Below are 26110 nucleotides of genomic sequence, written 5' to 3'. Positions count from 1 at the left end.
TGCACCAGCCACAGCTGCCATCAATTGCAAGTATTTTAATTGTGTGTATTCCCTCCCACTTATCAAAGACTCAAACTAAGTATGTCTCTAAACCTCTCAGCTTAGTTCTGTAGATACTTGGCACTCAGTGAATGTTTTATGAACAAATGCATAAAACATGAATTCTCAGGGCTTTCCAAAAGTGCAAAAGTAAATTGAAAATAGGGTATTGTGTGAGTAATTTCCATCTTGTGTCTTCTAAAATGACCTAGTATTAGCTAGGAGGGTGGGAGGAGAGTTGTTTGTTTTTTCCTGTATTAGAATATACAGCCGTCAGTTAACATAATATACTAATCCCCAGTAAGGTTTAAGATTATTTAACAAAAGAAAGACTTGAAAGACAAGATGTAAAAGAATAAAGAGCAGTGGCAGACTGGGATGGCAATACTGTATTCTCATAATGCTGTCTGCTTTCTCCTGTCATTTGGGCACAAGGCTTCAACTCAGAGAACGTCATGATTAGATCTTTATGCACAGCTGGTCCACCCTGAATGTGTGTAACTTTCTTTGAAGACTTCCAGTTCCCAGTGGCTTCAAACACAAACAGCATCTCTCTGAAAGGATGGAGTGTATGTGATAACGCATGGTAACAGTGTATCAAGGAATGGCTTCTGTGGAGCAGCAAGTGCACTTTCAACTGCATAAAAATGCTACAGTTTTGTAGAGAAGACATGGCAGTGACATATAATGGAGATTAAATAAATCTTCCATCCTGTCAGCAACTATAGATACTCCTTTGGAGTTTTAGTCAGTCAGTTCGGTCAATTCAGTCACTCAATCATGTCCGACTCTTTGCGACCCCGTGGACTGCAGCACGCCAGACTTCCCTGTCCATCACCAACTCCCGGAGTTCGCTCAAACTCGTCCATCGAGTCGGTGATACTATTCATCTCATTGTCTGTCATCCCCTGCTCCTCCCACCTTCAATCTTTCCCAGCATCAGGATCTTTCCCAATGAGTCAGTTCTTCACATCAAGCAGTCAAAATATTGGAGTTTCAGCTTCAGCATCAGTCCTTCCAATGAGTATTCAGGACTGATTTCCTTTAGGACTGACAGGTTTGATCTCCTTGCAGTCCAAGGGACTCTCAAGAGTCTTCTCCAACACCACAATTCAAAAGCATCAGTTCTTCACTGCTCAGTATTCTTTATGGTCCAACTCTCACATTCATACATGACTACTGGAAAAACACAGCTTTGACTACACAGAACGTTGTCAGCAAAGTAATGCCTCTGCTTTTTAATATGCTGTCTAGCTTGGTCATAGCTTTTCTTCCAAGAAGCAAGTGTCCTTTAATTTCATATCTGTGGTCACCATCTGCAGTGATTTTGGAGCCCAAGAAAATTGTCTGTCACTGTTTCCATTGTTTCCCGATCTATTTGCCATGAAGTGATGGGACTGCATGCCATGATCTTAGTTTTTTGAATACTGAGTTTTAAGCCAGCTTACTTTTTCACTTTCCTCTCTCACTTTCATCAAGAGGCTCTTTAGTTTCTCTTTGCTTTTTGCATAAGGGTGGTATCATCTGCATATCTGAGATTATTGATATTTCTCCTGGCAATCTTGATTCCAGCTTGTGCTTCATCCAGCCTAGCATTTCGCATGATGTACACCGCATACAGGTTAAATAAGCAAGATGTCAATATACAGCCTTGACGTACCTCCTTTCTCAATTTGGAAACAGTCCATTGATCCATGTCCGGATCTAACTGTTGCTTCTTGACCTGCATACAGATTTCTCAGAAGGCAGGTAAGGTGGTTTGGTATTCCCATCTCTTGAAGAATTTTCCAAATTTTGTTGTGATCCACACAGTCAAAGGCTTTGGCGTAGTCAGTAAAGCAGAAATAGATGTTTTTCTGGAACTCTCTTGCTTTTTCGATGATCCAATGGATGTTGGCAACCTCTGGAGTTTCAAATGCTATCTAAAACATTTCTAACGTGGGGACTTACCTGGTGGTCAGTGGTTAAGACTCTCCATAATGCAGAGAGCCCAGGTTTGATCCCTGGTGTGGGAACTAGATTCCACATGCTGCAACTAAGAGTTTATATGCACAACTAAAGATCCCACATGCTGCAACGAAGACCTAGGAGAGCAAAATAAATGTGTTTAAAAATTTTTTTAAATTAAAATATTACTAAAGTGGACACAATTTGTCATAACTAGCAGGAACCTAGCATTAGAAAAGAAGTGTTTAAATGACAAATAAGATGTGCTTATATAAATGTACAGAGAAAACACATATAATGAGATTCTCTGTGTCTAGTTTTCTAGTTTCAGTTTTCTAACTGATCAAACTTACTTCAATTTTGAAAAAACTTATCTTTATCCATCAACCCTAACCTGCAGATGAGTTCTTAAGAATATGCATTTGCAACAACATGTATGGACCTTGAAGGTGTTAGTGAAGTAAATTCAGACAGAAAAAGACAAATACTGTATACTCTCACCTAAAAATCTCATCATGAAATCTAAAACAAATACAAAACAAAAAAACAAATGAGAAACCATGCCAAACGCGTAGAAAAAGAGATCAGTGGGGAGAAAAGGAATTGGATAAAGTGTTCAAAAGGGACAAACTTCCAGATATAACACAACTAAGTTCTAAGGATGTAATATACAGCATTAACACTGTTGTATGGTATATATAAAGCTGTTAAAAGAGGAGAGCCTAAGAGTTCTCATCACAGGAAAAAATTTATTTTCTTTTTATTGTATCTATACAAAAATGATGAATGTTAACTAAACCTATTGTAATCATTTCACAATATATGTCAATTAAGCCATTATGCTATATACCTGAAACATATACAGTAATGTATGTCAATTACTTCTCAATAAAACTAGAAGAAAACTAGGAAAAAAGTATAAAAAAAAAAGAATATGTATTGATATCTACTATAACTAAGAGAAAGCACACACCAAACCAGACCTTTTAGCCCTTCTGCAGAGGCCTGGTGTTATTAGGACAAGAAAGTGAGGGTTAAGGGTTTCAGCTCCTCAAAACTTTCAGCATAGCAAGCCTGGTTTTACCTGTTTTACACATTGGTCATCTATAAAACAGGCTTCCCTGGTGGCTCAGTGGTAGAGAATCCACCTGTCAATGCTGGAGACATGGGTATGATCCCTGAGTCAGGAAGATCCCTTAGAGAAGGAAACAGCAACCCATTACAGTATTCTTGCCTGGGAAATCCCATGGACAAAGGAGCCTGGCAGGCTACAGTCTGTGGGGTCACAAAGAGCCGAACACATCTTAGTGACTAAACAGCAACAACATCCATAAAACAGATTTAATGACTTCAGAAAGCTTGAAAATCATGAAACTGAAAAAGTTAGAAGTCCCAGGGCAGCAGAAACCTGTGGAACAGATTTAGGTCACCCAGCATCCAACCTGGACTCAGCACCCACCAGACATGTAATGTGGAACCAGCCACAGAAACCCTCCTTTCTTGGCTATATCATACATAAATCAGATAAGCAAACATTCAAAACCAATATACACAAAATGTTCAGACACAGTATCTAATTTTCACAGTTCTATGAAATGGGTGGGTGTGTTTGTGTGTGTGCATGTGTAGGCATGTGTGTGTGTGCATAACCAGGAAATTATCAAAAAAAGTTAATTACACTGCCCAAGGTCACATGTAATGGGGGTCAGAGACCTAGAATTAATGGGAAGATCCCCTGGAAAAGGAAATGCAGCCCACTCCAGGATTTTTGCCTGGGAAATCCCATGGACAGAGGTGACTGGTGGGCTACAGTCAATGGGGTCACAAAGAGTCCAAACATAACTGAGTGGCTGTGCACTCATGCACACAAGATGAAAATTATTTGGAAAAAAAGCAGAAGCTTCAAAAAATGTAGCATCGCTTGTTTAGAAAACGTCTACTTCTCAGAAGGACTTAGGACAGCATAGAAAATGTTTAAATTCTCTTTTAAATAAATCAATGTTTCATTTCCCTGGCATTTTCAGAGAGTGTTCCACATGAAGCCAAGACTTTAAAGAATATGTCTGGAAAAAAAAAAAAAAAGAATATGTCTGACTCTTTCATGTCTGAGCATATTGAGAAAAAAAAAAAAGTTCGTGCACTTTCTTGATGATTCCAACATTAAAAATACTGGTTATTGTACTCTGTTCCACCAAACTAGCAAACAGGAAACAAATGCACTTCACTAAACATGTTTATGCTTTTGAGAGCTCCTAGGGCCATTGCAACACAGAGGATGGTTTGCCTTGTCTTAAGTGGCCCCAGCTGCTGGGCCGCCGTCATTTATTATCAAGACTTTGGACCCTGATGTTCCACACCTTCTCCCGTACTTTACATGCAATTTTACTGCAAAAGGCACGTATCTTATGACAAAGCACCCGGGATTTTGCCAGTCAGAGGCATGTTTCCTTACTTTTGCATTGCAGCCTATGTTCCAAATCGTTAAGAATGTCAGGTTCTTGCTGCTAAGTCACTTCAGTCGTGTCCGACTCTGTGCGACCCCATAGACAGCAGCCCACCAGGCTCCCCTGTCCCTGGGATTCTCCAGGCAAGAACGCTGGAGTGGGTTGCCATTTCCTTCTCCAATGCATGAAAGTGAAAAGTGAAAGTGAAGTCACTCAGTCGTGTCCGACTCTGCAACCCCACGGATTGCAGCCCACCAGGCTCCTCCGCCCATGGGATTTTCCAGGCAAGAGTACTGGAGTGGGGTGCCATTGCCTTCTCCAGTCAGGTTCTTAGGGCTCTGTTAAATACCTTCATGTCATTCACAAATCCTGTGTACATACAATACATTTAACAATCACATATATTTATTTCAAATGGTGGTTACTATACCTCCAGATACATTAAAAACTACTATACTATTTTATAAACCAGATATCTATTATCAAAAAATAATGAAATTGTATGCCTGACTGCTGCTAAACCATCCCAGTCAGCTGAATTATCATATTCCTTCATTCTGAATGCATCTGAATAAACATTTTAATGTTTCTGAAGAAAAGCTGTGACTAACCTAGACAGTGCATTAGAAAGCAGAGACATCAACTTGCCAACAAAGGTCCGTCTAGTCAAAGCTATGGTTTTTTCAGTAGTCATGTACAGATGTGAGAGTTGGACCATAAAGAAGGCTGAGCGCCAAAGAATTGATGCTTTTGAACTGTGGTGTTGGAGAAGACTCTTGAGGGTCCCTTGACAGCAAGGAGATCAAACCAGTCAATCCTAAAGGAAATCAGTCCTGAATATTCATTGGAAGGACTGATGCTGAAGCTGAAGCTCCAATACTTTGGCCATCTGATGCAAAGAGCTGATGGTGGGGAAAGACCCTGATGCTGGGAAAGACCGAGAGCAGGAGAAGGAAGCAGCAGAGGATGAGGTGATAGATGGCATCATTGACACAACAGACATGAGTTTGAGCAAGCTCCAGGAGATAAAGGACAGGGAAGCCTGGAGTGCTGCCATCCATCGGGTCACAAAGAGTCAGACATGACTGAACAACAACATCATGCAGACATATGCTGATTCACGTGTGAGCACCAAAATGCTGCTTTCCACTACTCCTACCTCTTCTGGCTCCTAAACAGTCATTTCGGCTTCACAAAATAAATTGATGTAGTTTTTACATATGTACAAAGTGACTCCATTTCAACAAAGTCCAGACCTTTTGCTTCTTTTGTGCAAGCTTTCCACTGGTGCCAATGAGAGCTTAGCAAGAGAAAGCATGAAGGGATTGGTCCATTGTTGGAGGATGGAGAGGAAGGGGCATTTTAAGAAAGTGGGATCATTTTGTAAAGTCACCCTCCAAATATGGTCTTGGAAGAATCTATTTCTTTGTGACATTGTGGTAAGTTCTTTCAGAATGTCAAAAACCTTGCTGAATAATTAAATAGATTTTTTTTAAAGCAAACAGATCTTCATCTTTAAATAACAGGGACTAGAAACTCCCTAGAAATATAACCCTACCCTGAATGCTTATGGGGCTGTGAAGTGACCCTGTAAAGTTTTCCTCTGTTGTGAAGTTACTTGTTCAATCATAACCTTGGTTTATCATCTTAACTGTGTATTTTTGCTGCTATCACTGGACTGAGCAGTTTCCGTCAGTCGGTGTAACAAAAGCCAAATTTATCTTTTGTTCCTGAAGTTTCATTTATGCTGCAACCTCAAAAACCAAACAATGAATTTCACTTTACCCCTGTTACTGAGCTAGTGGTTGGCAATTTCTAACAACTTAAAAAGAGCTTGAAACCCAGGATTTCAAATTCAGATTAATATATGGTTATTTAAGCCACAAAGGAAATAACGCCATCTAATCAGGATATTCTTGCAGTCAGGAGAGAGCTTGCTTCCAATCAGTGATCCTGCATGCCAAAACACTTTCTGAGAAGTACATTTATAGATGTATTTTTGAACTTCCTGTGTGTCTCGCTATGAGAAGAAAAACATCCCTAAAAGTACAATTCTGCAAGACAGAGAAAGATAAGAGAGCTGTAAAGCTGACACATGCTGTGCAAGACCCTCTGAGACCGTCTTCTAGGTAGAAGTGAGCAATACTGTGTCACACCTGATCTGGCAAGCTGGGAGTCACAAAATCTGATGTGTCGGCAAAGATCCCTGATGAGAAAACAAAAAAGTTGTGTGTATGTGAACATAATGAAAGAAACTACAGCTTTCTAATGGGCTTCCCAGGTGACGCTAGTGGTAAAGAACCTGCCTGCCGATGCAGGAGACATAAGAGATGTGGGTTCGATCCCTGGGTCGGGAAGATCGCCTGGAGAAGGGCATGGCAACCCACTCCAATATTCTTGCCTGAAGAATCCCATGAGCAGAGGAGTCTGCAAGGCAACAGTCCATAGGGTCACAAAGAGTCAGCCACAACTGAAGCAATTTAACACACACACACATACATACACACACACACACACATACACACACTCACACATACATATATGAAAAAATTTAACCCTACAATTCACTACTTCTATTTTTTTACATTTATATCTTGTATGCATATTATTTGCTTCTTAAATGTTTACTGCCATTAAAGTTACCTCATAGTAAAACAGAAAAATAATCTCATCATACTAATTGAATGCTTCTCCCATCTTAACCAAGCGTTCCTCCACACTGTGGCCGTAACTTCTGCAGCAGGAGGCACAACAGCAAAACCAGCACAAATTCCTTTCTCCTTCTTCACGATTTCACGGATAGAAGATCTATTCTTATCGTAGATCTTAGCCATTTCAGTGTACGATCTTTTTCTTTCCTTATAAGTTGAGAACTTTCACCTTTTCACTCAAAGGAAGTACTTCACAGCATCTCTTTGTCATATTTGAACCTCCAGCCTCACTGCTCTTGCACTGTGTGGCCATTATTAAGTAAAATCAGGGTCACTAGAACACAAGCCCTGAGGTACTTCGACCATCGATCTGATAACCCCGACAGCGGGCAGGAGACACCCAATAAAGGGATGACGCAGGACCATGGTGGCACGAAATTTCATCAGGCTACTCAGGACGGCATGCAATTTCAAGCTTATGAATTGTTTATATCTGGAATTTTCCATTTAATATTTCTGGATTGTGGTTGGCCATGTGCAACTGAAACTATAGAAAGTCAAACTACAGATGAGGGGGGAGAACTGTAAGCACAACCAACTCGACTGCCAGCTGATGACTCGGCAGATGGTGGCAGAGCGAGGAAAATGGGGGCGATCCAACTGCTAAATAGTGGGGATACTAGGGAAATAGAGTCACCAGCATGAAAACAGTACTCCAGGAAATAAAGTTCAACTGAGTAGAAAGAGAATCCCAGGATAGATATTATTGACAAACCACCAATTCTACGACAATCGTACAGGCTTTGAGAGGACAAATGACATGACCAATTAACTGGACATAATTCTAAAAATGAACAAATAAAGCAAGGCCAATGAGGGGAAAATTACTGGCAATGAAATGTCTGGAGTACCGGATGTTGGTACAAAGAAAGAATAAATTAGATCCAAATGTCATATCATATACCATAATAAATTCTAAATGAGTTAAAGTGTAAAACAAACATTAAACCTGTGTCAGAAAAAATAGAAAGATACACGTGTAAAATGACACAGATAAATGTTTTTAAAAAGAAAGCAATGAAATTTCCAAACTGACAACATAACTAATAAAACTTTAACATTCTGAATATATAGAGAGAACTCATACAAATAATGTCATTTTCTTGGAGGCAGGAAAGAAACACAAATCAAATAAATTTCAGTTACCACGGACACAGCTGTAAAACCAAGCACAATAAATGCAAATAACAAGAGTCAAAGTTAAAAGACAAAAATTTTATGGGAAAAGAAAGATATTCACAGTAAACCACTTGACTTAATGTCAGACAATATTTATAAAGTCACGATAACACGGAGTGTCTATCCACATGACCACTGGTGAATGTGGAGGCGGTTGTGAGAGGTGGGAAAAGGCTGTGTGTGTGCAGTAGTAACGTTTGCTACGAGGGACTTCCCTGGATGCTCGGTGGCTAAGACTTCACCTTCCAATGCAGGGGGTTTGGGTGTGATCCTTCCTCACAGAGCTAAGATGCCACACACATCACAGCCAAAAAAATCAGAACATAAAACAGAAGCAATATTGTAACAAATTCCTTAAAACTTTAAAAATTGTTGTTGTTGTTGTTGTTTAGTCTCTAAATCACGTCCAACCCTTTTCGACCCCATGGACTGAAGCCTGCAGGCCCCTCTGTCCATGGGATTTCCCAGGCAAGAATACTGGAGTGGGTTGCCATTTCCTCCTCCAGGGGATCTTCCTGATCCAAGGATCAAACCCACATCTCCTGCATTGCAGGCAGATTCTTAACCGCTGAGCCACCAGAGAAACCTACATCAAAAAATCTTAAAATTTACTACTGAAGAAATAGCAATTTAAGCACTTAAAAAAATAAATTAAATGGACCTAATTACCTAAAGAAAGAGACAACAAGTGTGTAAAGTCACAGATCTGGAGGCCAGAGTTAAGAGAATGGACAGGGTAGAACAGAAGAATGCTGTTTTCTATAAGCCTTCTAATACTACAGCTCCTTTGGTTAAATGCTGGCTTTGAAAATCACATTTTTTCTAGCACAATTAGTTATTTAACTTGTGAACAATCTGAGCATAATCGAGATTTCCTTATGTCTGCAGGAAACACCAGAAATACTGCATCAGATAAACTGAGTGGTAATTTTTCTTTAGTCAGGGAGTCATGTTTGACTCTTTGCAACCCCACAAACTGTAACCCACCAGGCTCCTCTCTCCACAGGATTTCCCAGGCAAGAATACTGAAGTGGGTTGATATTTCTTTCTCCAGGGTATCTTCCCGACCCAGGGATTGAACCTGCATCTCCTGCCTTGGCAGGCAGATTCTTTACCACAGAGCCACCAGGGAAGGCCGCTAAATTTGGTAGGAAAACACAAAACACACACTCTCATCAGTTATCTACCAACTACCTCTATGCAGCAGATGTACAAGCCACACCCATCCACATCTCTAATTAAAAATATACATTAGTCATGGAGATGAGCAGCAAAAAATAAATCCAGCTGTTTGTAACACCAACATTGACAATTTTAGTATTTTGAATATTTTGTTCTTAACAAAAAGATTTTTAAAATATTATTTCTTTTTCTCTGGTTAATCACTAGTAGTTTGTGTTTTATTCTTTTATAAATATCAGCATTATTTTTTCATACAGTAAGCTATCACTGACTCGATGGACATGAGTCTGAGTGAACTCCGGGAGTTGGTGATGGACAGGGAGGCCTGGCGTGCTGCGATTCATGGGGTCGCAAAGAGTCGGACACGACTGAGTGACTGATCTGATCTGAAGCTATAAAAACAGTATTTCCATGATCTATAACACTATTACCCAGATTTTTAAAAATATAATAAATGCAAAATATTAAAATACAATAAATATTAATAGAGTACTCATATGGGGATTCCCAGGTGGCTCAGTGGTAAAGAATCTGCCTGCCAATGCAGGAGATGCAAGAGACATGGGTTCGATCCCTGGGTAGGGAAGATCCCCTAGAGAAGGAAATGGCAACTCACTGCAGTATTGTTGCCTAGGAAATTCCATGGACAGAGAAGCCTGGCAGGCTATTGTCCATGGGGTCAGACACACAGGAGAGGTAAAACAATGCCTGGAATTTGCTTTTAATATTATTTCAAAATTATTAGCTATCAAATTCATGTATGTCATTCATAAAATATTTGAGTATCATGCCCCTAATCCCATTTTTGCCCTGTTGCATTTATTTGTTGTTTTGTTTGCTCATTTTTTAATTGAATTGACTTTATTTTTTAGAGCAATTTTACATTTACAGAAAAACTGAGCAAAAAGCATGGAGTTCCCAAACACACAGCAGCCCTATTACTAGCACCTTGCATTAAGCGTGGTACCTCATTACATCTGATGAGCTAGCACTGGTACATTATTGTTACTATTAACAGAGGTCTACAGTTCACTCTGTGTGTTGTACATTCTCTGGGTTCTGACAAATGTATAATGACATGTATTCACCATCACAGTGTCATTCAGAATAGTTTCATTGCTCCAAAAATCCCCTGTTCTCCGCTGATTCATCCTGGCCTCCCCTTGAGCCCTTAGCAACCACTAATCCCTTTACTGTCTCCAGAGCTTTGCCATTTACAGAAAGCTACACAGTTGGATTCACACAGTGTGTGGCTTTTTCAGACTGTATACTTTCGCTTAGCATATAGGATTCTCCATGTATTTCTGTGGCTTGAGAGCTCATTTCATTTTATTGCTGAATGATATTCCATGGCATGAATGTACCACAGTTTGACTCCAATCACTTACTGAAGGACATCTTGACAGCTTTCAAGTTAGGGTAGTTACGAGAAAACCTGCTATAAACATTTGTGTGCAGGTTTTTAAATTTTTAATTTAAAATTTTTTAGTTGGAGTATAATTACTTTACAATGTTGTATTAGTTTCTGCTGTACAGCAGCAGGAATCACCTATGCTGTGCTGTTCTGTGCTTCGTTGCTCAGTTGTGTCTGATTCTTTACTACTCCATGGACTGTAGCCCTTCAGGCTCCTCTGTCCATGAGGATTCTCTAGGCAGGAATACTGGAGTGGGTTGCCATGCCTTTCTCCAAGGGATCTTCCTGACCCAGGAAATGAACCAGGGTCATCTGCATTGCAGGCGCATTCTGTACCAGCTGAGCTACCAGGGAAGCCTGCATCACCTATATGTGTATATAAATCCCCTCCCTGTTGAGTGTGTGCAGGTTTTCTTGTGCATGGACATAAGTTTTCAATTCATTTGAGTGCAATTAAGTTTTCAACCCAAGGCACACGACTGCTGGATCACATGATAAGAGCACGTTTAGTTTGGTAAGAAATGGCCAGACTGTCTTCCAAAGTGGCTATAACACTTTGCTTCCCCATAAGAAGTAAAGGAGAGTTCGTGTTGCTCCACACCCTTGCCCACATTGGGTGCAATCAGTGTTTTTGATTTTAGGCATCTAATTGATACGTAGCTGTAGCCGGTTTTAATTCCAATCCTCTAATAATATATGATGGTGAGCATCTTCTCATACACTCATTTGCCATCTGTGTATTTTCTTTGACGAGGTGTCTGTTCACACCTTTTGCCCATTTTTTAAACTGGGTTGCTTCTTATTGTTGAGCTTTAAGAACTCTTTATATATTTTTGCAAAATCTGACTTATCTTTTTGTTCTTTAAACAGCATTTTTCACAGAGTAGAAGTTTTCATTTTAGTCAAGGTCAACTTTTTTTTTCTTTAATGGGTCGTATTTTTTATCACACAGTTTTGCACAACGCAGTAATTTTTAGGAATTCACAGAGTGTGTGATAGCCACTGACCACATTTATCCTTATCAACCATTCATTTATTTGACCACATTACTCATTTTGAGTAAAGCCCCAAAATAATTGGTATAGAAGTACTGAGAAGCATAACTTATGGTAAAAAATTGGAAACTTAATGACAAACAGTTGAGTTTGAAAAGTAATACAAGAAAATATTACCAATATGAAATAGGAATATGGTGTTAAAGATGGTTAGCATGTCAACCTTCTTTACATACAAAAGTGTTGTTACTGCTGTTGTTCAGTCACAAAGTCGTATCCAACTCTTTGCAACCCCATAGATTGCAGCATGCTAGGCTCATCTGTCCTCCACTATCTCCCAGAGTTCATTCAAATTCATGTCCACTGAGTTGGTGATGCGATCTAACCATCTCATCCTCTGCCACCGCCTTCTCCTTTTGTCTTCAATCTTTCCCAGCCTCAGGGTCTTTTCCAATGAGTCAGCTCTTCACATCAGGTGGCCAAAGTATTGGAGCTCCAGATTCAGCAATAGACCTTCCAATATATATTCAGGGTTGATTTCCTTTGGGATTTATTGACTGGTTTGACCTCCTTGCCATCCAAGGGACTCTCAAGAGTCTTCTCTGGCACCAGAACTCGAAAGTAACAATTCTTTAGCACTCAACCCTTTTTATGGTCCAACTCTCACATCTGTACATGACTACTGGAAAAACCATAGCTTTGACTACACAGATCTTTGTTGGCAAAATGATGTCTCTGCCTTTTAATACACTGTCTAGGTTTGTCATAGCCTTTTACCAAGGACCAAGCATCTTATAATTTCATGGCCACATTCACCATCCACAGTGATTTTGGAGCTCAAGAAAATATAATCGGTTACTGCTTCACTTCTTCCCCTTCTATAGTGATGAGACCAGATGCCATGATTTTAGATTTTTTTTAATGTTGAGTTTCAAGCCAGCTTTTTCACTCTCCTCTTTCACCTTCATCAAAAGGCTCTTTAGTTCCTCTTTACTTTCTGCCATTAGAGTGGTATCATCTTCGTATGTGAGATTATTGGTACTTCTCCAGGCAATCTTGATTTCAGCTTGTAATTCATCCAGCCTGGCATTTCACATGATGTACTCTGCACAGAAGTTAAATAAGCAGGGTGACAATATACAGCTTTGTTGTACTCCTCTCCCAATTGTGAACCAGTCCGTTGTTCCACACCCGGGTTCTACTGCTTGTTGACTCACATTCAGGTGGTCCGGTACTCCTAACTCTTTTAAGAATTTTCCAGTTTGTTATGATCCACATAGTCAAAGGCTTTAGCATAGTCAAAGAAGCAGAAGTAGATGTTTTTCTGGAACTCCCTTGCTTTCTCCATGATCCAACAAATGTTGGCAATTAGACCTGTGGTTGCACAGCCTCTTCAAAACCCAGCTTGTACATATGCAAGTTCTCGTTTCACATACTGCTGAAGCCTGGCTTGAAGGATTTTGAGCATAACCTTGCCTGCATGTGAAATGAGTGCAACTGTATGGTAGTTTGAACATTCTTTGGCATTGCCCTTCTTTGGGATTGGCATGAAAACTGACTTTTTACTAGTCCTGTGGCCACTGTTGAGTTTTCCAAGTTTGCTGGCATATTGAGTGCAGCACCTTAACAGCATCATCTTTTAGGATTTTAAATAGTTCAGCTGGAATTCTGTCACATCCACTAGTATGTCAACATTCTTCACATATGAAGGCAAGTTCATGGAAATTTCTTAAGTGAAGAAAGTAACATGTAAAATATCAATCATACATTAATTTCAACTAAAAACTGTTATCTGACAGAAATAAAAATTCAGTAACATGTATTAGAATAAGGAGCACTCATTGTTGTAAAACGAATCCAAAACTTCACAAAAAAGTTCATATTTCATTTGTGCAAAGTTGAACACAAATTTTCCAGGTAAGCATCAGCTAAACGACCAGCCTCCTTCCAACTATGGCTCCAGCATCCCCTAGGTCATAGCGCCCTTGGCCAGTTACTTCCTCTGCACTTGGCCAGTGGGTGGAGAAAGCAGGTGAGGATCACACAGGAGGTTTTCTCAGGCTGACTTGAAAGGCTGAACTCACTCGCACCCACATGACCCTCAAAGCAGGTTAGGAGAAGTGGCCCAACTTTGTGTTCAGGACAGAGGATCACTTTCGTGCCTGCACGCACCTCTCTGCACTTAACAAAATTAGACTTTGGTTTTCTTAGACTCCTTTCTCCTTTCAATTTTTCCCAAATCTGTAATAGTATGTAAGTATCCCTTATTATCTTTATCTATTTAGTTCCAGATTATGAGAATTTAAATACACTTATCCAAGTCTATTAGGTTCCCTTGTTCAAGTAGGAAGGGTTTTGATAGCTAGGATTTATTAATTCTTTAAAAAAAGAAAACCTAAATTTACAGCCTTTCTAACCTTTATTTCAGATAATAATCACCTAAATCAACTAAGAGCATTGTCTCACCTACTTAAAAATTTTACAGTAAGATTATGTCTTGCTAAAGAAACATCATGCAACAATTTATTCTCTGATTCCTTATTCTTAACCCAAGTCTCTCTCTCTCTCTTTTTTTTTTAAGACAAAGCAAAGTTTCAAAGGTTGCTTTCCCAAGTAGCACAAAATGACTCTAAGTCTTCTAACCTACATATTAAGAATTAGTGTTGGTTATCCATCAGTACTCTTGCCTGGAAAATCCCATGGATGGAGGAGCCTGGCGGGCTGCAGTCCATGGGGTCGCTAGGAGTCGGACATGACTGAGCAACTTCACTTTCACTTTTCATTTTCATGCACTGGAGAAGGAAATGGCAACCCACTCCAGTGTTCTTGCCTGGAGAATCCCAGGGATGGAGGAGTCTGGTAGGCTGCCATCTATGGGGTCACACAGAGTCGGACATGACTGAAGCGACTTAGCAGCAGCAGTAGCAGCAGCATTCATCAGTGGCATTCATCAGGGTCAATTTTTGTAGAAGTGTCTTGTATTAAGATAGATATTTTTATATGATATAAGGAGCTGTGCGTGCATACCTACTAAGTCACTTTAGTCATGTCCAACTCTGCAACACTATGGATTTCAGCACGCCAGGCTTCCCTGTCCATTACCAACTCCCAAAGTTTGTTCAAACTCATGTCCATCGACCATCTCATCCATCTTGTCCTCTGTCATCCCCTTCTCCTCCTGCCTTCAATCTTTCCCAGCATCAGGGTCTTTCCCAATGAGTCAACTCTTCGCATCAGGTGGCCAAAGTATTGACGTTTCAGCCTCAGCATCGGTCCTTCCAGTGAATATTCAGGACTGACTTCCTTTAGGATTTACTGGTTTGATCCGCTTGCAGTCCAACGGACTCTAAAGAGTCTTCTCCAACACCACAATTCAAAAGCATCCATTCTTTGGTACTTAGCTTTCTTTACGGTCCAACTCTACTGGAAAAACTATAGCTTTGACTAGATGGACCTTTGTCGACAAAGTAATGTCTCTGCTTTTTAATTTGCTGTCTAGGTTGGTCATTGGAGAAGGAAATGGCAACCCACTCCAGTATTCTTGCTTGGAGAATCCCATGAACAGAGGAGCCTGGCAGGCTATAGTCCATGGGATCACAAGAGTCAGACACAACTTAGCAACTAAACCACCACCACCAGGTTGGTCATAGCTTTTCTTCCAAGGAGTAAGCGTCTTTTAATTTCATGGCTGCAGTCACCATTTACAGTGATTTTGGAGCCCAAGAAAACATTGTTTCCCCATCTATTTTATGAAGTCTTATTATTATGATCTTTAAAAAATGATTTTATGCACTTGCTTGACGATTTTTCTGAAAGATTTTCACTACTAACTTGTCAAGTTGTATAAAATATTCCATACAGGCTCTTAATAAATATTTACATTTAGTCTATGTTTACCTTAAATGGTATTTTCATGTTTACTATTTTTAGTCTCTGAAATTATGAGTGTCTTCCTTTATTTTTCCTAATAAGACTTTATTATAGTTCTTTAATATATGTCATATGTTAAAAGATAAATGACTACACATTTATGCAAAGCTTTTCTTGCTGTTTTATTACATGACATTTTATTTTCTGCCATTACTGCATATATGAAATTTATTTTTTGAAAATTATACAACTTAAAATTGAAATCTTGCAATTTCCGTGAACTTTCAATGTCCTTGGTTTTCTGTATATTATACAGTCACTAAAAGATGACTTTCTAAAAAGATATCCAAGGACCTTATTCAAGGCTCTCCTTCAAATAACTTCTTATACAGAATTTTACAGTTTTAGTACTACAGTTTAGTTTATACAGGATAAACAAAGTTCAATCTGTATCCACTCTTAGTCTTCCAATTAAACAAACTGATTAATTAAAACTGAAACTATTTATAAAATGAACTGAATTAAAGAAACTACAACAGATTGGAAATCATGTCTGTGGTAATTAGATTTGGAGTCTGATTTTATAGACATTAAAAGAACAATCATAAGTGAATATATTGGGCTTCCCAGGTGGCTCAGTGGTAAAGAATCTGCCTGCAATGCAGGAGACTTGGGCTCAATCCCTGGGTCAAGAAGGTCCCCTGGAGAAGGAAACAGCAACCCACTCCAGTATTCTTGCCTGGGAAATCCCATGGATAGAGGAGCCTGACAGAGCTACAGTCCATGGGGTTGCAAAAGAGTTGGACACAACTAAACAACTAAAGTGAATATATTAAATGCAAAATAATAAATTTAAAAATGCACTCTTTGTATATAACATTAAAATTTTACTACAGTGGCAAAGAATATTTCTAAATCTGAAATATTGACTCCTGCACTATTTTGAATGTTATAATATCACCACCTACTGGAGAGTTAAGGTAGGAACAATTTCTCATCTTGGAAATCCTCATCAATAATGATATTTACTGAATTTAGACGTTTCTAAATTCACATTTTTTAAGGTGTTGAGGTCCTAACCCTGTACATTACACTCATGAGGAAATAGACACACAGTTCAATGATTTGCCACAATAACACTACTAATTATACAAAAGATGATATGAGGTCAAATTTACATACATATATATAACAATTCTCCAGGTCTCCTAGTTCCATGATCTGAGTTCTGTTACTTGGCCATGCAGTGACAGACACCATGCTCATTGTCAGCGTCCATTACAATAATGGTTAAAACACCCCTTAAGTGAAAACAAAGTTGGTTTTCCTATGAAATGTATTTATAATTCCCCCCACGCCCCATTTCTTACTGACTCATAGAACAATTAAGAGCTAAATCTCTGTGACATTCTTATGTTATCTCCAACAGGTGACTGTTGACTGAATTATCTATATGAGCAATCTCATTTCTCATTTCTCCCTTTTATTTTCTCAACTATAATTAAAGAAAGAAAGGAGATAGCACTTTTCATCTCTCGGATCAACAATTTAAAAGGCTGCTGGAAACAGGGTGGTAAAACCAGCTCCCTCTTAACTGTGAGAGAATAAATTGGTGCCAAAGTTTGCTGGTTATTTCATAGTACGGCCAACCCCCGCCCCTGCCCCCATCTGTGCCTTCTCTTTCCAGTTCAACTGCAGTCCAAAATTACTAAATGGAAAATTCCAGAAATAAACAATTTATGAGTTTTAAAGTGAAAACTGTTTTGAGCAACATGATGAAATCTCATGCTCAGTCCCACCCAGGAGACCCAGGGATCAACACTGTCTACACCTGACATCCAACCACCGGCATCACCACAGGTCAGTGATCCAGGATCAACCCAAGCAGATGATCCTCTTGATGTATCATTATCAGAAGGTCAGCAGTGGTCCAACTCTGTGTCACAATGCCCACGTTACCCATGTCATCTCACCATGCAGGCATTTTACAATCTCATATCACCTCAAGAAGAAGGATGAGTACAGTACAAGATATTTTGAGAGAAACCACATTCACATAATTTTTATTACAATATACTGTTAAATTGTTCTACTTACTGTTGTGCTAAGTGCTAATTCACTTCAGTTGTGTCCAGCTCTTTGTGACCCTAGGGACTGCAGGCTGCAAGGCTCCTCTGCCCACAGGGTTTCCCAGGCAAGAATACTGGAGTGGGTTGCCACGCCCTTCTCCAGGGGATCTTCTCGACACAGGGATCGAGCCCTAGTCTCTGTCTCCTGCATTTGCAGGCGGGTTCTTTACCACTAGCACACTTGGGAAGCCCTACTTATTATTACTTTTGTTAATCCCTTACTGTGCCTAATTTATAAACTAAACTTTATCATCAGTGTGTATGTATAGGAAAAAACACAGTATATCCAGGGATCTGTACTACCTGTAGTTTCAGAAGGTCTTGCAACACATCTGCTGTGTATACCTGTACACAGGACTGTAAGGGGGACTCCTGTATCCATAAAAAATTTAAGTCACACAGACTTTGATGCCACAACTCCACTCCTAGGAATTTATTCTACTGAGATTTCTACACAAATAATTACTGAAGCATTAATGGTGATAGCAAAAGTGAAATAAATTTAGAGACAACTTAAATGTTATTAACAGGAGACTGACAAAATGTAGGGCATTGACGACAGCCATACCATATAGAACGCTGCCCAGTCGTTTTTCAAAATAACAGAGTTCTAAGCATACTTATAAGAAAAGATAACTAAACTTTCTGTTTAAAGAAAAGGGGCCAGTTTTTGCATTATATGTGTACTATCAATCCACTTGCATAAACATATAGACTTTTATAAATGCTTACAATTTAAAAAACATTAATGTATGGTTTTACATAAATATAATTTTATAAATATATGTGATAAATGTGTGTATATATGTATGCATGCTGCAATTCATGGGGTCGCAAAGAGTTGGACACGACTGAGCGACTGAACTGAACTGAACATTAATAAATACATGCATTTGCTTATGCATAGAAAGTTCTTAAGGTGATATGTTACATCTTTTTCAAGTTCTGACTCACATAGCAAAAACACTGTCTTATACTCTGAGAAAAACTAGAAAGGATTTAGAAGCATCTACATGGAACCTGATTTTAAAAAATCATGATTTTTTTACATTACAAAATTATTATAAAATCCATATAGTATCTGGAACACTTTTAAATACTAAATTTAAGCTTCAAATATCATTTTTGAATATTTGATGTATTTCTAAGTTTTTTCTAATATAATTGTTTAAAATATGACTTTATACTTGAAATGTCTACATGCAATCCTTGATCAAGACCTTTAAAAATGACTAAAGCTACTTCTTGATGACCACCATTGATGAAAAACTTACTTGCCCTGCTGCTGCGGCTAAGTCTCTTCAGTCGTGTCCGACTCTGTGCGACCCCATAGACGGCAGCCCACCAGGCTTCCCGTCCCTGGGATTCTCCAGGCAAGAACACTGGAGTGGGTTGCCATTTCCTTCTCCAAGGCATGAAAGTGAAAAGTGGAAGTGAAGTCGCTCAGTCCTGTCTGACTTTTAGTGACCCCATGGACTGCAGCCTACCAGGCCCTCCGTCCATGGGATTTCCCAGGCAAGAGTACTAATATACAACAAAAAAATTTTATTACTTTACAACTGTACAAAAATTTTAACGTAAATGAAAGTCTATTTTCAATTTTAATGTCTTTTCTTTCACTGATAAGTTTGATGAAAAAATTTCTTTGGTGACATGAATGGATTTCCAATGATCAAACATTTCTATAACAAGTATTTCACCACCTAAATCTTGAATTTGCAAAAAGGTATGTGCCTTGTTAAAGCAAGGATCCTCAAAGTGATCTGGATACCCCTTAGTGGGCATTTCAGCCCCAAGCAGACAGAATTATTGTGCATGTGGTATACTGGGTGAATAATGTCCCCCCAAAATTCACATCCACCCAGAACCCCAGAATATGACGTTATTAGGAATAAGGGTCTTTGCAGATGTAGTTAACATGAGGTTCAAATCATCCTGGATTAGGGTGGTCCTGAAATCCAGTGAGAATATCCTCAGAAGAGACAGAAGAGGAGAGACTCCGGGACCCGGAGAAGAAGGTGATGCGAGTTCAGTGGCAGGGACTGAAGTAATAGCATCTACAAGCCTAGACCGACCGAGAGCCCTGCAGGATGCTGGGAGAGAGGCAGGGAGTGCATTCTCCATCAGGACCAATGGAAGGAACCACCCTGGGGACACTGATGTCAGACTTCCGGCCTCCAGAGTGATGAGAATATATTCTGTTACTGTAAGCCACTCCATTTGCAGAAACTTGTCATGACAACCCTGGGCGTGGATGTACATGGATGCCCAGTCAGCGCCCCCATTGGGGTGGGATGGCGCCTGGTCAGGCTGCTACCAGCTCTCTGCGCTCTGGGGGTAATGGGATGCAGAGCGGCAGCCTGGATGAGAAAGAGCTGGACTCCCCATGGGCTGGGGCTGTGGAGCAGGAAGCTCCCTTTCCTTGACGTGAATCAAGACTGCAAACCATGATGGAAGGTCTATGGGACCTAGTTGTGACTCAGCACCGCACACCCCGAGGGGATCCACCGGCACCACACCAGGAGTTCAGAAGACACGCTGCCACAACATTAGAAATCAACTATACTCCAGTAACATGCATAAATAATAAATAAGTAAACAGGGAAAAGAGAAAACACCGTGTGAGTGAACACCGTCAGGATCACCGAGGAAAACAAGGTCAGCCCTTCATTCCAGCTACAGTTGGGTAAAACGTCTTAGACTCAAGAGGGAAGAAAACAATCAGGCCTTTTCAGAGAAATCAGTATCTTCAACAGAGAAAAGCATGAATTTCAAGAAAATGTTAAACACAGTGCATTTTAAGAATGGACATATTTTGAAAAATACCTTCAAGAGTATCAGTGCATGAGAATCTCAGTGACTTGAAACTGGGTCAGGCTGCGGTCTCCAATATTTGTGTGAGAATCTTCCCCAGCGAGGAGTAATTCATGAAGAAGCGGAGATGCTGGTACATCATGAGCTGCAGTCAGGTATTCTGAGAAAATAAGAAACTCAGTCTCTCCCACCTGATAGACCCTTTCAGGTTAGATGATAAACTGCTACATTATAGCAGAAATGAAGATGGAGTTATAGGTGCTTAACTCATAATTTTTTCTCCAGAAGACCTTTAACATAGACAATTTCATTTAAAGATACTTATATATTTTATGGAACTTCCCTGGCAGTCCAGTGGTTAAGACTTCACTTTCAAATGCAAGGGGTATAGGTTTGATCCCTGGTTGGGGAGCTAAGAACTGGCATGCCTCGTAGCCAAAAAACCAAAACATAAAACAACAGAAGTAATATTATAACAAATTCAATGAAGACTTTTGAAATGGTCCACATCAAAAAAGATCCAAAAAATAAAGATACTTACAGATTTTAAATGGAAGATATGAACCTGGGCTTAGAGAACAGTATCAGTTTAGGCACTCTTATATAACTAGGTTATAAAGTAAAGTTTTGGTATTTGGGGTGAATTTGAAAGTGAAGTGAAAGTGTTAGTCACTCAGTTGTGTTTGACTTTTTGTGAGGCCATGGACTGTAGCCCACCAGGCTCCTCTGTCCATGTAATTCTCCAGACAAGAATACTGGAGTGGGTAGCCATTCCCTTCTCCAGGAGATCTTCCCAACCCAGGGATCAAACCCAGGTCTCCTGCATTGCAGGCAGACTCTTTACCATCTTGTCTCCCTCGAAATTGATACAGAAATGTAGGGGGAAATTACGTGTTGAAAAATAATTTGGAAAATTCTGGAAGTCAGTTTTCATAGATTGTTTTGTTCTTGCGATAAAAAGTTGCATGTTAAATGTTTAAAAATAGTCCAATCTGGTGAATATCTAGACCTAAACTGGTCCACGCATGTCTGCCTTGCTCCTGTTTCCATCTGGATGGTTTAGTAGGTAAATAAACTCCTCCGTCCAAAACTAGAGTAGTTGTAGTAGAAGTAGTAGTAACAGTACTGATAATCTACATGAAGACTAAATGTGGGGCCACAGCACCAGCCAGAGGCCTACCCCACCCCTGCTCCCCACGCTGCACTCTTGCATCACCTCCTTTAGAAACAACTGTTGCAAATTTCACATCAGCAGTTCTCCTTTTCTTTTACTAAATTCAATTTTACATTCTACATAAAAAATAACCACAAATATATGTTTAATCCTCTTTCAGTGTGTGTTGTATGTAACACTGCATTCCTGAGAATTTCACCTTCTTTTGTTCAACAAAGATGGAGAGGAAGCTGGAGTCAGAAATCTCGATTTAGAGCTGAAATCTGTGGGCTGGTGCTCCCTCTGATGGACATTTTTCACATTACACATGCTTTTTTTATTGTTGTTTGGGGTATTTTTGTTGTTTGTTTTGTTTTTAAATGCAGGAGCACTTCATTCACAGGAAAGAAACATCTCACAAAGCCAAGAACAATCAGGAAGTTATCTCAAATGACCTCTGAATGATCTAAAAATGCATGAGTCTTACTTAGCTTATTGTCTTCACCAGAATTCTTGTCAGGGAACTTGTTTAAAAGGGGTGGCCTGAGACTTTCCCTTCCAGTTTAAGGGACATGGGTTTGATCCCTGGTTGAGGAAGTAAAATCCCACATGTTGCTCGGTTGGGCCAAAAAATAAATAAATAGATTTAAAAGATGTTCCCAGCTTGATAACAGCTCAGAGTGGCAGCTAAAACTGCAAAGGACTGATCAGCAGTAATTGATTTTTTTATTTTTCAATGTTTGTCCTGATTGATTAAGGATGGGGAATTTGCCTTTGGTAATTGGGAACAGAGAAGTTTCACCCTCATCCTTGGGAGAGGGTAGCATGGAAGAACAGAGGCCACAGAAAATACACGCTAAATAGAGTTCACTTTGAACAACCTAAGATGCTAAGTCCTTCCCCAGATCCTTCAAATCTTCAGCATAGAGGAATCTGTCAGTCTCTTGTGGAAAACCGTAAAGAAGCTGAATTCTGTGACTTGGGTGATCTGGGGGGCGGGGGGTGGTGAGGTGGGCAGAGGGCTTCGAGACACAGACGCAGAGTCTGAAGGGACAGCTGAATGCAGAAGCCCAGTGTTACCAGGAGAGGCACCATGGCCCTTCACTGGAGCGATGGGTCAACTCGTAAAGCTGGACACCTCTGAACACAGATGCAGAGTCTGAAGGGACAGCTGAATGCAGAAGCCAGTGTTACCAGGAGAGGCACCGTGGTCCTTCACTGGAGCGATGTGTCAACTTGTAAAGCCGGACACCTCTGAGTCAACACTACAGCACATGGTTGAAAAGAGACCAAAGCAGAGCTATAGGCCAGCACCTCCCAGCCAGGCGAGCATGGAAGTGATGATGTGGATGCTGCTTGCTGAGGGGCCAGGCCAGGGCACCACAGACCTTGTGGTGCTTCCTACAACCTCAGAGGTATCAGCATCTCCGCGCCTGTGCAGCCTCCTGAGGGCACACGGGGAACTGGCCAACGGAGCAACCAGGACCGCCCATCAGCACGAGTGGCAACTACCCCCAAACAAGGCCAAGGTCTCAGGCCTGCACCTGGTCTTTCACCGCAGCTAAAATCGATCCCTCCAGTCCTGCTGTCCAGCGTCATCAGGTCATACCGGAATCTGGTCCTTTATTGAACACTCCCTGGCTGGCCTCCACAGAGCTGCTAAATTCTGTGCGTTTACTCAGATGCCCCACTTTCAGGCACGGATGAACAGAACTTCCCTGCTGCAGTTCCAGTGCCTTTCACTCTCCCTTTATTCTTCTCCTTGCTCTTCCTGGGGATGCTTTCTTGTCTGAAAACTTCACTAACAAACACAAACAGTTACACATGACACAGTTGAGAACCAGGAAGGAAGCATGAAGAGGGAAATGCCTGTGGAGAGCAGAGCTCGTGTGTAAGAGTGATGCCATGTCCTCATAATTCTTTTCTATTATTTTGGTTGCACTGTGCAACACGCAGGATCTTAGTTCCCTGACCAGGGGCCCACGCCCCCTGCAGTGGACCTGCAGGGAAGTCCTTGTGTCATGCGTGCATGTTTAGTTGCTCAGTTATGTCTTTGCAAGTCCATGGACTATAGCCCACCAGGCTCCTCAGTCCATGGAATTCTCCAGGCAAGAATACTGCAGTGGGTTGCCTTTCCTCCTCCAGGCGATCTTCTTGACCCAAGGATCCAACCCAAATCTCTTGCGTCTCCTGCATTGGTGGGCGGATTCTTGACCACTGCGCCACCTGGGAAGTCTCGCATAATTCTGAAGCCACTATCTGAGAACAATTCTAACTTTTCGAACTGCGATGACAGAGGGAAAACCTCGGTAGCTTCAGATATTAAAAGAGCAGCTTTCTGGGCATCGTGTAGTGATTATTACAACACTACATTTTCTTAGTTACAGCTCCTAGTCCACTGTACAGTATCTCTGTCACAATTTCAGAACAAGATGCAAGGGACTGTTTACTCCAGGACCAGTGATTTGGAACCAGTGCAGGAAAGACTTGAATGCTCCCTGCTCTTAACCTGTGAATCACACTGAAATGGTCACCCCTGATGTCCCATCTGCAGCTTCCTCCTCAGACCACATGGTGGGACTGCAGTCGCTCAAGTCCTGGACAGTCAGGCGGGAGCGCTGGATTCATTTTGGCCAAGGACATATGGGTGGGAACATGAAGTGCCTGATCTAGGCAACAGCTTTAAGATCTGAGCATGATTTGCTGAATTTTCTCCCCACTGTGTGACAGCAGAGATTGTTCCAGAGAATGGAGGTGGTGACGTCAGTTGAGGTCCCTAAGTGAGGCTAATATGAGACAGAGACTGTCGCCATTGACTCATCCTCACCCCATGGTCTATAAGCACCACGGAGATCTGTGGACTATTTGTTACCAGAATATCACCTTTCCTGACTGGCGTGTACACATACACTAATTGTACATTTAGAATTCCCATTTCAATTTTATTTCCCATTTTATCTCACACATGGTCATAAGGAGTTAGATTATCTAATACTCAAGATCACAATAAAATAAAAGGTTGTCACTTCTATAGGTAGATCTAATGATTGTCTTTAAAAGGAGCCACTGGGGAGAAAAAGAAACAGCTGGTAGATAAAGAGAATACAGCTGACCCTTGAACAACATGGGCTTGACCTGCACAGGACTGAACTTAGAGGTGAATTTTTTTCAATAAATACATACTACAGTTAACTACATGATCTATGGGTTGATGCTCAGATCCAGAACCACCGATACAGACAGCTGACTGTAATGTTATAGCACATTTTTGACTATGCAGACTATGCCCCCACGTTGTTCAAGCATTGCTTACACACATCAACTAGAAAAAGCAGAGGGGAGGCAATGATGCAATCGGGAGTTATTATCAGTGGTCGGAATTCAGGGCTGGAAATTAAGAGGAGGAAACCTAGCAAGTATTAGTTGCTCAGTTGTGTCCATCTCTTTGTGACCCCGTGAACTGTAGCCCGCCAGGCTCCTCTGACCATGGGGTTTTCCAGGCAAGAATACAGGAGTGGGTTGCCATTCCCTTCTCCAGTGGATCTTCTCAACCCAGAAATCAAACACAGGTCCCCTGCTTTGTGGGTGGATTCTTTACTGTCTGAGCCCCTAGGAAGCTCAATCCTAGCAAAGAGGTTGCCAAAGAAAGGGAACCCCAAGTCATCTGCAAAACTCCTCTGCAATCCCTCACCTGCACCTTAGCTGTGGGGACCTAAGGAAAAGTTCAAGAAACTGAGCAGAAGGCCAGAAAGTAGCCCAAACGAGCTGGTCACATACTGAAAGAATGTCTCTCTTTTTTTAATCCCCTGTGCTATTCACTGGAGAAGGCAGTGGCAACCCACTCCAGTACTCTTTCCTGGAGAATCCCACGGTGCAGTCCGTGGGGTCACTAAGAGTCGGACACAACTGAGCGACTTCACTTTCACTTTTCACTTTAATGCATTGGAGAAGGCAATGGCAACCCACTCCAGTACTCTTGCCTGGAGAATCCCACGGACTCAGGAGCCTGGTGGGTTGCCGTCTACAGGGTCGCACAGAGTCGGACACGACTGAATCGACTTAGCTAGCTAGCTGTGCTATTCACAGTTACAGACACAGCACAATTTAAGTCTTAACTGCCTTGTAAACATTTTCTCCACTATATTCTTAAACAATGAACAAAACAATAAATCAATGTCTGATGTGCAGCATTTGTCAACTTCTGAGATGTAAATACTCCCACCTTGGTGAGTT

The 26110-nt window shown here is 40.7% G+C and overlaps 1 long non-coding RNA gene across 1 annotated transcript in view; it reads right to left on the bottom strand.

The window, feature by feature from the left end:
* Positions 1 to 389: 389 nt before the first annotated feature.
* LOC147359475 (uncharacterized) overlaps positions 390 to 26110 on the bottom strand; it is a 30424-nt gene continuing 4703 nt past the window's right edge. The window contains exons 2-3 of the long non-coding RNA XR_015140838.1: positions 20737 to 20884; positions 390 to 2123 (exon numbers count right to left, since the gene is read on the bottom strand). This is a non-coding gene — a long non-coding RNA (uncharacterized LOC147359475). The remainder of the gene's footprint in view (positions 2124 to 20736; positions 20885 to 26110) is intronic.

This window comes from Bos grunniens, chromosome 14 (assembly GCF_055505025.1).
Source record: "Bos grunniens cultivar Pamir isolate PY7600 chromosome 14, Bosgru_T2T1.0, whole genome shotgun sequence".
In the NCBI taxonomy this organism is placed as follows: Eukaryota; Metazoa; Chordata; class Mammalia; order Artiodactyla; family Bovidae; genus Bos; species Bos grunniens.
Note: the sequence above shows the minus strand (reverse complement) of the source record. Positions and strands in the feature narration are given on the sequence as shown.